This window comes from Hypanus sabinus, chromosome 15 (assembly GCF_030144855.1).
Source record: "Hypanus sabinus isolate sHypSab1 chromosome 15, sHypSab1.hap1, whole genome shotgun sequence".
NCBI classification, from domain to species: domain Eukaryota; kingdom Metazoa; phylum Chordata; class Chondrichthyes; order Myliobatiformes; family Dasyatidae; genus Hypanus; species Hypanus sabinus.
Window position 1 is genome coordinate 44,255,896 of NC_082720.1, and position 13,285 is coordinate 44,269,180.

Here is a 13,285-nt window from a genome sequence, read left to right on the forward strand (position 1 = left end):
TTCAATCTGTTTTCCCTACAATGATGCTGCCTGACCTGCTAAGTATTTCAAAGTTCAAAGTAAATTTACTATCAAAGTATATATATCACTACATATAACCGTGAGATTAATTTTCTTATGGGTATACTCAATAAATCCAATAACCATAATATAATCATTGAAACGCTGCACCAACAAGGCGGCAACTGATGAGCAAAAGACAAAAAACTGTGCAAGTACAGAAAGAAAGAAAAAAATAAATAATAATAAAAATAAACAAATAAGAAACAAAATACCAAGAACATGAGATGAAGAGTTCTTGAAAGTGAGTCCATAGGCTGTGGAAACATTTCAGTGATGGAGCAAGTGAAGTTGAGTAAAGTTATCCCCTCTGGTTCAAGAGCCTGAAGGTTGAGATGTAATAATTGTTCCTGAACCTTCTTCCTGATGGCAGTTGAGAGAAGAGAGCATGTCTTGGGTGGTAGAGGTCCCTGATGATGGATGCTCTTTTTTTGTGACAACATTCTGTGTAGATATGCGCAATGGTGTGGATAGCTTTACCTGTGATGGACTGGGCCATATCCATTACTTTTTGTAGGATTTTCCATTCAAGGGCATTGGTGTTTCCATAACAGGCTGTGATGAAACCAGTCAATATACTCTGCACCATGTTTCTACAGAAGTTTCATCAAAGTTTTAGATGTCGTACTGAATCTCTCAAACTCCGAATGGATAATAAGTGCTGCCATGCTTTCTTTGTAATGGCACAGCTCCTCTGGAATGATAATACCAAGGAATTTAGAGTTGCTGACCCTCTCCCCCTCTGAGGGGTAGCTCATGGTCCTCTCGTTTCCCCTTCCTGAAGTCTACAATCAGTTCCTTGGTCTTGCTGACATTGAGTAAGTAGTTACTGTTGTGTCACTCTCAGCCAGACTTTCAAATTCCCTTCTATATGCTGATACATCACCACCTATAAATCGACCTACGGCAGTGGTGCTGTCAGCAAACTGAAATATGGCATTGGAGTTGTTGTTAGCCACTTAAGTGTAAAGCAAGTGCAGAAGAGGGCTAAGCACACAGGCTATACTGATGGGAGATTGTGGAGGAGATGTTATTGCCAAACTGAACTGACTGGGGTCTGCAGGTGAGGAAATGGAGGATCCAATTGCACAAAGAAGTATTGAAGCCAAGGAAGCTTCTTGATTAGTTTTGAGGGAATGATAGCATTGAATGCTAAGCTGCAGTCAAGAAAGAACATCTTGATGTAGGCAGCTTTGCTGTCCAGATGCTCCAGGGTTGAGCAAAGAGCCAATGAAATGGCATCTGCTGGGGACCTGTTGAGCCAGTAGGCAGATTGCAGCAGATCCAAGTAATTTCTCAGGCAAGAGTTGATGTATTTCATCAACAACCTCTCAAAACACTTCATCACTGTTTTTATGTGTACATATAAAAGTCATTGAGGCAGGCTCTATGTTCTTCTTAGGCACCGGTATGATTGAAGCCTGCTTAAAGCAGGCATGTATCTCAGACTTCTGAAGAGAGAGATTAAAGATCTCAGTGAGCACTGCAGCCAGCTGAGCAGCACAGGTCTTTACTACGCAGCCAGGTACCCCATTCGGCTAGATGCTTTCCGTGGGTTCACCCTTTTTCCCTGGCAAAAGAATAAACCAGGAAAGGTAGCGCAGCTGTGGCTGACAAGGGAAATTAGGGATAGAATCAAGTCCAAAGAAGAAACATATAAATTAGCAAAAAAAAAGCGGCACACCTGAGGACTGGGAGAAATTCAGAGACCAGCAGAGGAGGACAAAGGGCTTAATTAGGAAAGGGAAAAAAGATTATGAGAGAAAGCTGGCAGGGAACATAAAAACTGGTCTGCATTCCAGAGTGCTTAAGGAAGTAGCCCAAGAAATAGTGGATGCATTAGTGATAATTTTTCAAAACTCCTTAGATTCTGGATTAGTTCCAGAGGATTGGAGGGTGGCTAATGTAACCCCACTTTGTAAAAAAAGGAGGGAGAGAGAAACCGGGGAATTATAGACCGGTGAGTCTGACATTGGTGGTGGGGAAAATACTAGAGTTGATTATCAAAGATGTGATAACAGCACATTTGGAAAGAGGTGAAATCATCGGACAAAGTCAGCATGGATTTGTGAAAGGAAAATCATGTCTGACAAATCTTATAGAATTTTTTGAAGATGTAACTAGTAGAGTGGATGGGGAGAGCCAGTGGATGTGGTATATTTAGATTTTCAAAAGGCTTTTGACAAGGTCCCACACAAGAGATTAGTGTGCAAACTTAAAGCACATGGTATTGGGGGTATGATATTGATGTGGATAGAGAATTGGTTGGCAGACAGGAACCAAAGAGTGGGAGTAAACGGGACTTTTTCAGAATGGCAGGCAGTGACTAGTGGGGTACTGCAAGGCTCAGTGCTGGAACCCCAGTTGTTTACAATATATATTAATGATTCAGACGAGGGAATTAAATGCAGCATCTCCAAGTTTGCGGATGACACGAAGCTGGGCGGCGGTGTTAGCTGTGAGGAGGATGCTAAGAGGATGCAGGGTGACTTGGATAGGCTAGGTGAGTGGGCAAATTCATGGCAGATGCAATTTAATGTGGATAAATGTGAGGTTATCCACTTTGGTTACAAGAGCAGGAAAACAGATTATTATCTGAATGGTGGCCGATTAGGAAAAGGGGAGATGCAACGAGACCTGGGTGTCATTGTACACCAGTCATTGAAGGTGGGCATGCAGGTACAGCAGGTGGTGAAAAAGGCAAATGGTATGTTGGCATTCATAGCAAAAGGATTTGAGTACAGGAGCAGGGAGGTTCTACTGCAGTTCTACAAGGCCTTGGTGAGACCGCACCTAGAATATTATGTGCAGTTTTCGTCCCCTAATCTGAGGAAAGACATTCTTGCCATACAGAGAGGTTCACCAGATTGATTCCTGGGATGGCAGGACTTTCATATGAAGAAAGACTGGATCAACTAGGCTTATACTCACTGGAATATAGAAGATTGAGGGGGGATCTTCTTGAAACATATAAAATTCTAAAGGGATTGGACAGGCTAGATGCAGGAAGATTGTTTCCGATGTTGGGGAAGTCCAGAACGAGGGGTCACAGTTTAAGGATAAAGGGGAAGCCTTTTAGGACTGAGATGAGGAAAAACTTCTTCACACAGAGAGTGGTGAATCTGTGGAATTCTCTGCCACAGGAAACAGTTGAGGCCGGTTCATTGGCTATATGTAAGTGGAAGTTAGATATCGCCCTTGTGGCTAAAGGGATCAGGGGGTATGGAGAGAAAGCAGGTACAGGGTTCTGAGTTGGATGATCAGCCATGATCATACTGAATGGGGGTGCAGGCTCAAAGAGCAACTATTTTCTATGTTTCTATGAAGGATGTTTGCATATCAGCCTCAGAGACTTTAATCAAAGGATCACCAGGAGGGGCTGTCAGAACTGCCTTCATGATTTGACTGTCACGGCGAGCATAGAAGGCATTGAGCTCATCTGGAAATGGAGCCCTGTTTTTGCCTATGTTGTTTGATTTTACTTTATAAGGTGATAGCATTTAAGCCCTGTCACAACTTCAAAGTTTGTATTATAACATTTTTAGTGAAAAATTAAAATAAACACCTGCAAAATATTACCTCAGCATGCACTCCTAATATGCAAACTGATACGTAAATGCTAGCGTTTGGGTCTGTTTGACTCAAGAAGAAGCATAAGAATGAGTGGATCTTTATCAAAATGGAAGTTGATCACAGGCAGAATGCCCCAAGATCAGTCCATGGAGATCAATTACTTACTACTTATACTAAGTACTGAAGGACGAACATAGTTCAAGGTCTCAAAGTTTGCCACTGACATTAGGGAATATATGGGAGGGCACACTGCAATGAGAATATCTGGACTCTTCATTGGCATAGAGATAGATTGAGTGGTTGCAAACTTGACAAATGAAGTTTAATGCAATGTCCTGCACTTCAGAAGGTATCAAAAGGCAGACAATTGTCTAAATGGCGAGCAATTACAAATGAATGAGGTACAGAGGGATCTGGGTGCTTTTGTGTGAGAAACATAGAAAGTTAGCAGGCAAGTGCAGCAAGTAGTTCGGAAGACAAATGGGAAACTGACCTTTATTACAAGGTGGTTGGAGTTTAGAAATAGGTTTGATGCAATTGTATAGGTTGTTGTTGAGGCCACATCTGGAGCATTATGCATAGCTCTGTCCCCATATTTAAGAAAGAAGATCGTAGGTTTAGATGCAATCCAAATGATATTCCTGGGATAATAGGTTTGTCCTATCATAAACGACTGAAGAAGTAGGATCTTTATTTTTTTCTGAGTTAAAATATTGGGGGGGGTAATCATATCAGAGTTTATATGCAAGGGGACCTGATATTAAGACATTTCCACTAGCAAAGCTTGAACAAAGATGCATAGTGTAGACTGCACTCCTGCTTCAAAACATCCAGCATTGTCCCTGTACCTAAAAAGTCAAAGGTAACATGTCTGAGCGACTGGCACCCTGTCACACTCACCTCAATAATAAGCAAATGCTTTGAGAGACTGCTCAAGGACTACATCTGCAGCTTGCTACCACCCACACTGGACCCCCTACAATTTGCCAACCGATGCAACCAATTGACAGATGACACAATAACCACAGCTCTACACACCATCCTTACGCATCTGGAGAAGAAAGATGCTTATGTGAGAATGCTGTTCTTGGACTACAGTTCAGCATTTAACACCATAATTCCCTCCAGGCTTGTCAAGAAGCTCAGAGACCTCGGCCTTCACCCTGCCTTGTACGGCTGGATCCTGGACTTCCTGTCAGATTGCTGGCAGATGGTAAGAATGGGCTCCCTCACCTGTGCCCCTCTGACCCTCAATACAGGTGCCCCTCGGGACTTTGTCCTATGCCCCCTCCTTTACTCTCTGTATATCCTGACTGAGTCCCCAATCACAGCTCCAACCTGCTAATTAAACTTGCTGACAATACTACATTGATTGGCCTTATGTCAAATAATAATGAGGAAGCCTACCGAGAAGAAGTCATCACAGTGGTGCCAAGAAAAAACTTCTCTCTCAATATTGCAAAATCAAAGGAGCTGGTTGTGGACTACAGGAGGAATGGAGACAGGTTAATCCCTATTGACATCAATGGATCTGGGGTTGACAAGGTTGTTACATACCCGTGCGTATCTTGTACTTGTTACGTGACAGTAGTGTTGAAGATATGCTGGACCTAAGGTGATGGTCTTGTGATGGTGGAGTGACGTCATTTTCCCACCAGTAGAGGTCATGTGACAGATTTTTTTTAACTGGGTATAAAGGGAGGACCCCTCCCTATGAGGAGGGGCAGTTCATGGCTGGATTTGCCATTTTGACTCCATGCCACTGCGTAGTCCAATATTATGATGCAGTTTGGTTGAAAGGTGGAGTTTTATTTAATGCCTAAAGTTTAAAAGGTCATTGCCGGCAGTTTCTTTATAATACTGCCAGTTAAAAATCTGTGGAGAGTGAAGATCGGAGTTCGGGAGCTAAAAGATCGAGGAAAGTCAATTTCAACAGTGAAACAGGTTCAACCTTGTTTGATCCTCATTCAGAAGGAATTTGTTGGCTATCCCCATGGTAACCCCTGCAAATAATAGCAGAAAGGGTTGGGTACAGTTTTGTAAAGGAAAGGTCAGTGCCTTTAAGCCATTTCATTTTCATCTTCGTAAATTCTCTGGGAAAAGTATAGTTCGACTGGGAACCGCAACAACACAACGTGAAAGAAAATTTAAATCGACTAAAAAGTCTCTCCTTTAATGGATTGTAAGCATTTTGAACTTTTGTAGTACTACTTTGAAGAACTGTTTTTGCAACATCGCTTTAAGAACTGTTTTCGCTTTATTCCTTTAAGAACTGTTTAAGCTGCCGCACAGCAGCTGATTTCCGGTTACGTTAGTTGTTTGTTTACTTTTGGGGGGTTGTTTTTCAGTGTTTAATAAATGTTTTATTTGTTATAAAAAACCCTGCCTCACTTATATATTTATTGTTGCTGAATCCGTAACATAAATATGGGGGCTATATCCGGGATGAACCATTTTTGAGTTTACATGCTTGTTAAATTTTGAATCGGTGTTTTGGAAAAGGGGAATACTCGATTCTTTTGTTTGATTGGCTTGTGAGTGGTATTCGGCAACAATGAATATTGATGAGTTTCTGGCTTCACCAGACGCGGAGTTATTAGCGAAGGTGAAAAAATATGAGGTGTCTGAGATAGCTAGTAGATTGGAAGTTAAAGGTATTTCGAGGTCTATATCAAAGGCTCTAATACGGAGAAAAATCGTGTCACACTATGTGGATTCGGGTGATTTTGATGAATCGATTTTAGAGTCGTTTCCAATAAGGAATCTAGAGATGCAGTTGCAAATCGAACAAATGAAGTTGGAACAAAGTAAAGCAGAATTGGAGCGTTGTAGGTTAGAAGCTGAAAATAAAAAGAGGGAATTTGAATATGCGATTGCGGAATTAAGGTCTGAGAATCGGTCTTCTGGTTCTAGAAAACCATTTGTTGTTAGTCAAGAAATTAAATTGGTCCCTCCATTTAGTGAAACAGAAGTAGAAAGATATTTCCAACATTTTGGAATGATTGCTCAGATTTCAGAGTGGCCGAAAGATAAATGGTCAGTGTTGTCACAGAGTGTAATTAAAGGCAAAGCACAACAAGTTTATACAGCTTTAACTGCTGCGCAAGCACTTGATTATGATATGGTGAACAGCAGATTTTGAAAGCATACGAATTGGTCCCAGAAGCGTATAGAGAAAGATTCAGAAGTTTGAAGAAGTCTGTAGAAAAAAAACCTATGTGGAATTTGCCTATGATAAAGCTGTGTGTTTTGAGAGATGGGTTTCCTCTAAAAATGTAAATGGGGACTATAATAAATTGAAAGAGCTGATTTTAATGGAGGAATTTAAAAGAAGCATCCCTGTTGAAGTAAGGACCTACTTAAATGAGAGGGATACTGATACATTGCAGGACTCTGCTAGATTAGCTGATGAGTATGTTTTAATCCATAAGAATAAATTTCCTCAGGGAAGAATTTTTAAGAGGAAAAATAACACAGACTCAAGGTAGATCAAGGTAATTAAATCAGAAGTTAATGAGAAAGGTGAGAAGGAAGGAAAACCTGTGAAGGAAAGAGAGTTTGGTCCTATTTGTAACTATTGTAAAAAACCTGGCCATGTAATAGCAAACTGTTTCCAATTGAAAAAGAAAGAGAAGGAAGCAGTCCCAGATGCTTGTGTGCAACATACTAAAACACCTGTAAAATTACAGAGTTTGATAAACACAAATGAGGTTTTGTTAGAGTCTGACCAAGTTAAAAAGGGATATGATCATTTTATAACTGAAGGGTTTATATCCTTGAAAGAAGGATCTACTCCGGTGCCAATAAAAATCCTTAGGGATACTGGAGCTTCTCAATCACTGATGTTAGACAGTGTATTGAAGTTTAATGAAGTGTGATACTGGTGAGGTAAATTATATACGAGGTGTTGGGAGTGCCTTTATGCCTGTACATTTGCATAAAGTAAATTTAAAGTCAGGGTTAGTTACAGGACTTGGTAAAGTAGGATTAAAGCCTAGCTTACCTGTGAAGGATATTTCTTTCTTGTTAGGTAATGACTTGGCAGGTGGACAAGTTTTTCCTCAAGTGCATTTGACAATGGAGTCAGAGGAACCACAGATGAATTCTAACACAGATTCTTTCTGCGTTGTGGCTAGAGCTATGGCTAAAAAGATAGATGCACAGAATGAGGTTGTTACTCATGACTGTTCAACTCAGGATTTGAGTTTTGAGGATGTGTCAGAGACTTTCTTACCTTCATTGTTTGAACAAGATTCTTGGAGTAAGTCTGACTATGAAGATTTATCCCTGTCTCAGAAGGAGATGATATCAGAGCAGAGTAGAGAACCTGAGATTATAAAATTAAGAGAACAAGCTCTACCAGATAGTGAGATTGAGAAGGTGCCAGTAGGATACCATTTTGAAAAAGGAGTGTTGATGAGGAAGTGGAGATCACCTACAATTCCTGCAAGTGATGAATAGAATATTATTTACCAGGTAGTTGTCCCTAAAGTTTATCGAAATGAGATTTTGACTTTAGCTCATAGTGTGCCCTTAGGTGGACATCAAGGGGTAAGGAAAACTGTGGACAAGATTTTAAAACATTTTTACTGGCCTGGTCTAAGAAAAGATGTGGCGATGTTTTGTAGAACATGCCATACTTGTCAAATTGTGGGTAAGCCAAATCAAGTTACACCAGTGGCTCCATTACAACCTATTCCAGCATTTGGTGAACCATTTTCTAAAGTTATTATAGACTGTGTCGGTCTATTACCAAAAACAAAAATTGGTTATCAGTACTTGTTAATTATTATGTGTACTTCGTCTAGGTCTCCAGAGGCAGTACCACTTAGGAATATAACAGCTACAACTGTGATAAAGGCTCTTATAAAATTCTTTACATATTTTGGATTACCTAAGGACATACAATCTGATCAAGGCAGTAACTTTATGTCTGGATTTTTTCAACAGATAATTTAAAATTTGGGAGCTAAACAAATCATTTCGTCTGCATACCATCTGGAATCAAAAGGTGAGAGTTAGATAGAGCTCTTAAAAAATAACGGGTTGAAGGGATATGGGGAGAGGGCAGGAACGGGGTACGGATTGTGTATGATCAGCCATGATCACAGTGAATGGCGGTGCTGGCTAGAAGAGCCAAATGGCCTACTCCTGCACCTACTGTCTATTGTCTATTGTGCCTTGGAGAGGTTTCATTCTACCCTCAAGAATATGATGAGGACATATTGTGTGGAAAATGAAAGTGATTGGGATGAGGGTATAAATTTACTTTTATTTGCAGTAAGGAAATTGGTACAAGAATCTTTAGGTTTCAGTCCATTTAAACTTGTATTTGGGCATAGAGTTAGAGGACCTTTAGCTTTAATAAGAGAACAGTGGATTAGTAAGGAAGTACACATTAATTTGTTGGACTATGTTTTGAAATTTAAGAACAGGTTACGTAAAGCTTATAGCTTAGCCAAGGAAAATTTAAAATTTGCTCAGGAGAAAATGAAAACTTGGTACGATAATGAAGCTAGGATAAGGATGTTTAAGCCTGGAGATAAGGTGCTGGTTCTTTTCCCAGTCCAAACAAAACCTTTACAAGCTAGATTTCATGGTCCTTATGAAATTGTGTCTAAAATCAATGATGTGGATTACGTGATGAAAACTCCAGATCATAGAAGGCCAACACAATTTTGCCATATAAATATGATAAAACCATATTATGAGAAACAGTCTGCTACTGTGACTGTTGTGGTTAATGATAATGAATTTGATTTAACTAGGAACATGATAGATGATTCATCTGAATTTCATTCTAAATCCAACAATGTTTCTGTCAGGTTACCAAACTCAACCATTCTGGAAAATGTTGATGATAAATTAGCACATTTACAGCCAGAGCAGAAACAGCAGATGAAGAAATTAATTTTTAAAGTAATGAATGTACCACATTCTGAGGGGCCGAAGGGTGCGGGGTAGCCCCCTCCTTTGTGAGAATCGCAAAAGCATTATTGGGTTGGGTCAGATGACCCAGGAAATGAGAGAGAGACCTGGCCATTGTCTCCTGGAGACCACGTTTGTGGATTGGGGACTATGCTACGTGCAAGCCCTCGGGCAAAGTGGGCTGGTTGAGAGAGAGATTGCATCACCCCAACCTGATTGACATCTACTACCCGGTGAGTTAAGATAAAAGGGGGGGGGGGCCTGTAGGGACATCCCCTCAGACGCACCAGAAGAAATGCTAGCGATCCCGCAAGAGCGGGAAGCCATTTGAAGGAAGCCACGTGCATTCAGTTCCCTTGCTTGGGGGCTGGTGGCTGGTACCACAGAAAACGACTTGGAACTAACAACAGGGAACCAACTCCCCCGACGCAACGGATTGGCCTCATAAAAGTCCCAGGCAAGTTTAAAACCGTCTCTCTTAAACCCAAATAGCTGCAACTTGAAAGGACAGTGACTTTTATCTTTCCATCGGACAATACAATACCCCCTAGACAAACGATAGAGCTATTGCTTAATTGATGATTATTATTATACCCGCGTTTTTAGATTGAGTATTGATGACGTATATTATCGGAATGTCTGTATTAATCGTATTTTTGTGCCCCTTTATAAATAAAGACTTTTAAAAATAGTACCATCAGACTTCAATGGGCCTCTCTATCTTTGCTGGTAAGTGACCCAGTTACAGAGTTCGTAACATTAAATATAAGGATTTGTTTCCAGACATTCTGAGAAGGACTACTATAGCTTCACATGATGTAGATGTTGGAGATGCCAAACCCATTAAACCCATATAGGATGAATATAGAAAAATGTGAACTTGCTGAGAAAGAAATTAAATATATGCTAGAGAATAATATTATTAGACCCTCTAACATGAATTGGAGTTCACCCTGTGTTATGGTGCCAAAACCAGATGGTAGTATTAGGTTTTGTATGGACTATAGGATGGTGAATGCTGTAATGAAAACAGATGCATATCCAATTCCTGGAGCAGATGATTGTGTAGATAAAGTTGGAAAAGCAAAGTTCCTTACAAAGATTGATTTATTGAAAAGGTATTGGTGTGTTCCACTAACAGACAGAGGTAGGGAGATTTCTGCATTTGTAACTCCATCTGGGCTATATGAATATCGTGTTCTTCCATTTGGGATGAAGAATGCCCAGGTACTTTCCAGAGGATGATTAATTCTGTGATTCAGGATTGAAAGATACAGATGCTTATATGCTTATAGTGACAGGAAATGATACTTGGGAAGCACACATTATTGTGGTGGAAGAATTGTTTGAAAGGCTTTCAAAAGCTAACTTAACTACTAATTTAGCTAACAGTGAATTCAGACATGCCACTGTGACTTATGTTGGTTATATTGTGGGTCAACGTAAGATAGCTCCCGTTCAGGCAAAAGTTCAGGCAATTTTAGAGATTCCCACTCCAACGGGAAAAAAAACTCTCAGGAGATTCTTGGGAATGGTAGGATATTATTGAAAATTTTGTAAGAATTTTGCTAATGTTGCCCTTCCATTAACTAACCTCTTGAAGGAGAATGAGAAGTTTGTGTGGACAGTGCCTTGTCAAGAAGCATTTGAGATATTGAAAACTATGATAAGTCAACAACCTGTGCTCAAGGCACCTGACTTTGGAAAAACCTTTTTCATTAGCTGTAGGAGCTAGTGATGAGGCTGCAGGAGCAGTTTTAATGCAAAGGAATGAGGGTGAAGAGGTTGATCATCCAGTATCTTACTTTTTCTAAGAAATTTAATAAGCATCAAAGAAAATATTCGACAATAGAGAAGGAATTGTTATCTCTTATTTTAGCTTTAGAACATTTTGACGTATATGTTGGTACAACTCAAAAAACACTTACTGTTTACACTGATCATAATCCGTTAGTGTTTCTGAGTAAGATGAAAAGCAAAAACAGAAGGTTAATAATTGGAATTTGATGTTACAAGAGTACAATATTGTGATAACTCATATTACAGGTAAAGATAATGTGGTTGCTGATTGTCTATCTCGATGTTGAATATATAATGTAATTTTTTTATGGAGTGATTTTTTTAACAATTGTAACACTCCTACTGTATTGTAAGTTGTAAGATGTTATATGATGATACTATGTATACTGTGTATGTTACAAAATTTGTACATTTGTTTTTTTTTCTTGTAAATAATTGTTAAAATTTTGTTCTTGACAGACCAAAATGTTTTTTTTTGGAAAGAGGTGTTATGTACCCGTGGGTATCTTTTACTTGTCACGTGACAGTGGTGTTGAAGATATGCTGGACCTAAGGTAGTGGTCTTGTGATGGTGGAGCGACATGATTTTCCTGTCAGTAGAGGTCATGTGACAGATTTTTTTTAACTGGGTATTAATGGAGGACCCCTCCCTGTGAGGAGGGGCACTTCATGGCTGGATTTGCCATTTTGACTCCATGCCACTGTGTGGTCCAATATTATGACACAGTTTGGTTGAAAGGTGGAGTTTTATTTAATGCCTAAAGTTTAAAAGGACATTGCTGGCAGATTCTTTATAATACTGCCAGTTAAAAATTGGTGGAGAGTGAAGATCGGAGTTTGGGAGCTAAAAGATTGAGGAAAGTCGATTTCGACGGTGAAACAGGTTCGACCTTGTTTGATCCTCGTTCGGAAGGAATTTGTTGGCTGTGCCCGTGTTAACCGCTGCAAATAATAGCAGAAAGGGTTGGGTACACTCTTGTCAAGGAAAGGTCAGTGCCTTTAAGCCGTTTCATTTTCATCTTCGTAAATTCTCCGGGAAAAGTATAGTTTGACTGGGAACCGCAACAACACGACGTGAAAGAAAATTTAAATCGTCTAAAAAGTCTCTCCTTTAATGGACTGTAAGCATTTTGAACTTTTGCAGTACTACTTTGAAGAACTGTTTTTGCAACATTGCTTTAAGAACTGTTTTCGCTTTATTCCGTTAAGAACTGTTTAAGCTGCCGCACAGCAGCTGATTTCCGATTACGTTAGTTGTTTGTTTACTTTTGGGGGTTTGTTTTTCAGTGTTTAATAAATGTTTTATTTGTTATAAAAACCCTGCCTCACTTTTATAGTTATTGTTGCTGAATCCGTAACAGGGTGAACAGCTTTAAGTTCCTCGGCATACACATCACCAAGGACCTCACGTGGTCTGTACATACCGGCTGTGTGGTGAAAAAATATGAACAAGTTTGGTATGGGTCCCCCAAATCCTAAGGGCTTTCCACAGGGGCACAATTGAGAGCATCCTGACTGGCTGCATCACTGCCTGGTTTGGAAAATGTACTTCCCTCAATTGCAGGACTCTTGAGGGTGGTGCAGACAGCCCAACGCATCTGTAGATGTGTATTTCCCACTATTTAGAACATTTACAGAGACAGATGTGTAAAAAGGGTCAGAAGGATCATTGGGGACCCAAGTCACCCCAACCACAAACTGGTCCAGCTGGTACCATCCGGGAAATGGTACCGCAGCATAAAAGCCAGGACCAACAGGCTCCAGAACAGCTTCTTCCACCAGGCCATCAGACTGATTAATTCACGCCTACATAATTGTATTTCTATGCTATACTGACTGTCCTGTTACAAATTACTATAAATTGCACATTACACATTTAAACAAAGACATAACATAAAGATTTTTACTCATGTATGTGAAAAAT

The 13,285-nt window shown here is 39.9% G+C and overlaps 1 protein-coding gene across 1 annotated transcript in view; it reads right to left on the reverse strand.

Moving 5' to 3' along the window:
- The window catches only part of LOC132405152 (protein phosphatase 3 catalytic subunit alpha-like), a 421,759-nt gene that overhangs the window by 167,787 nt on the left and 240,687 nt on the right, over positions 1-13,285 (reverse strand). The gene's annotated exons all lie outside the window — the stretch shown is intronic.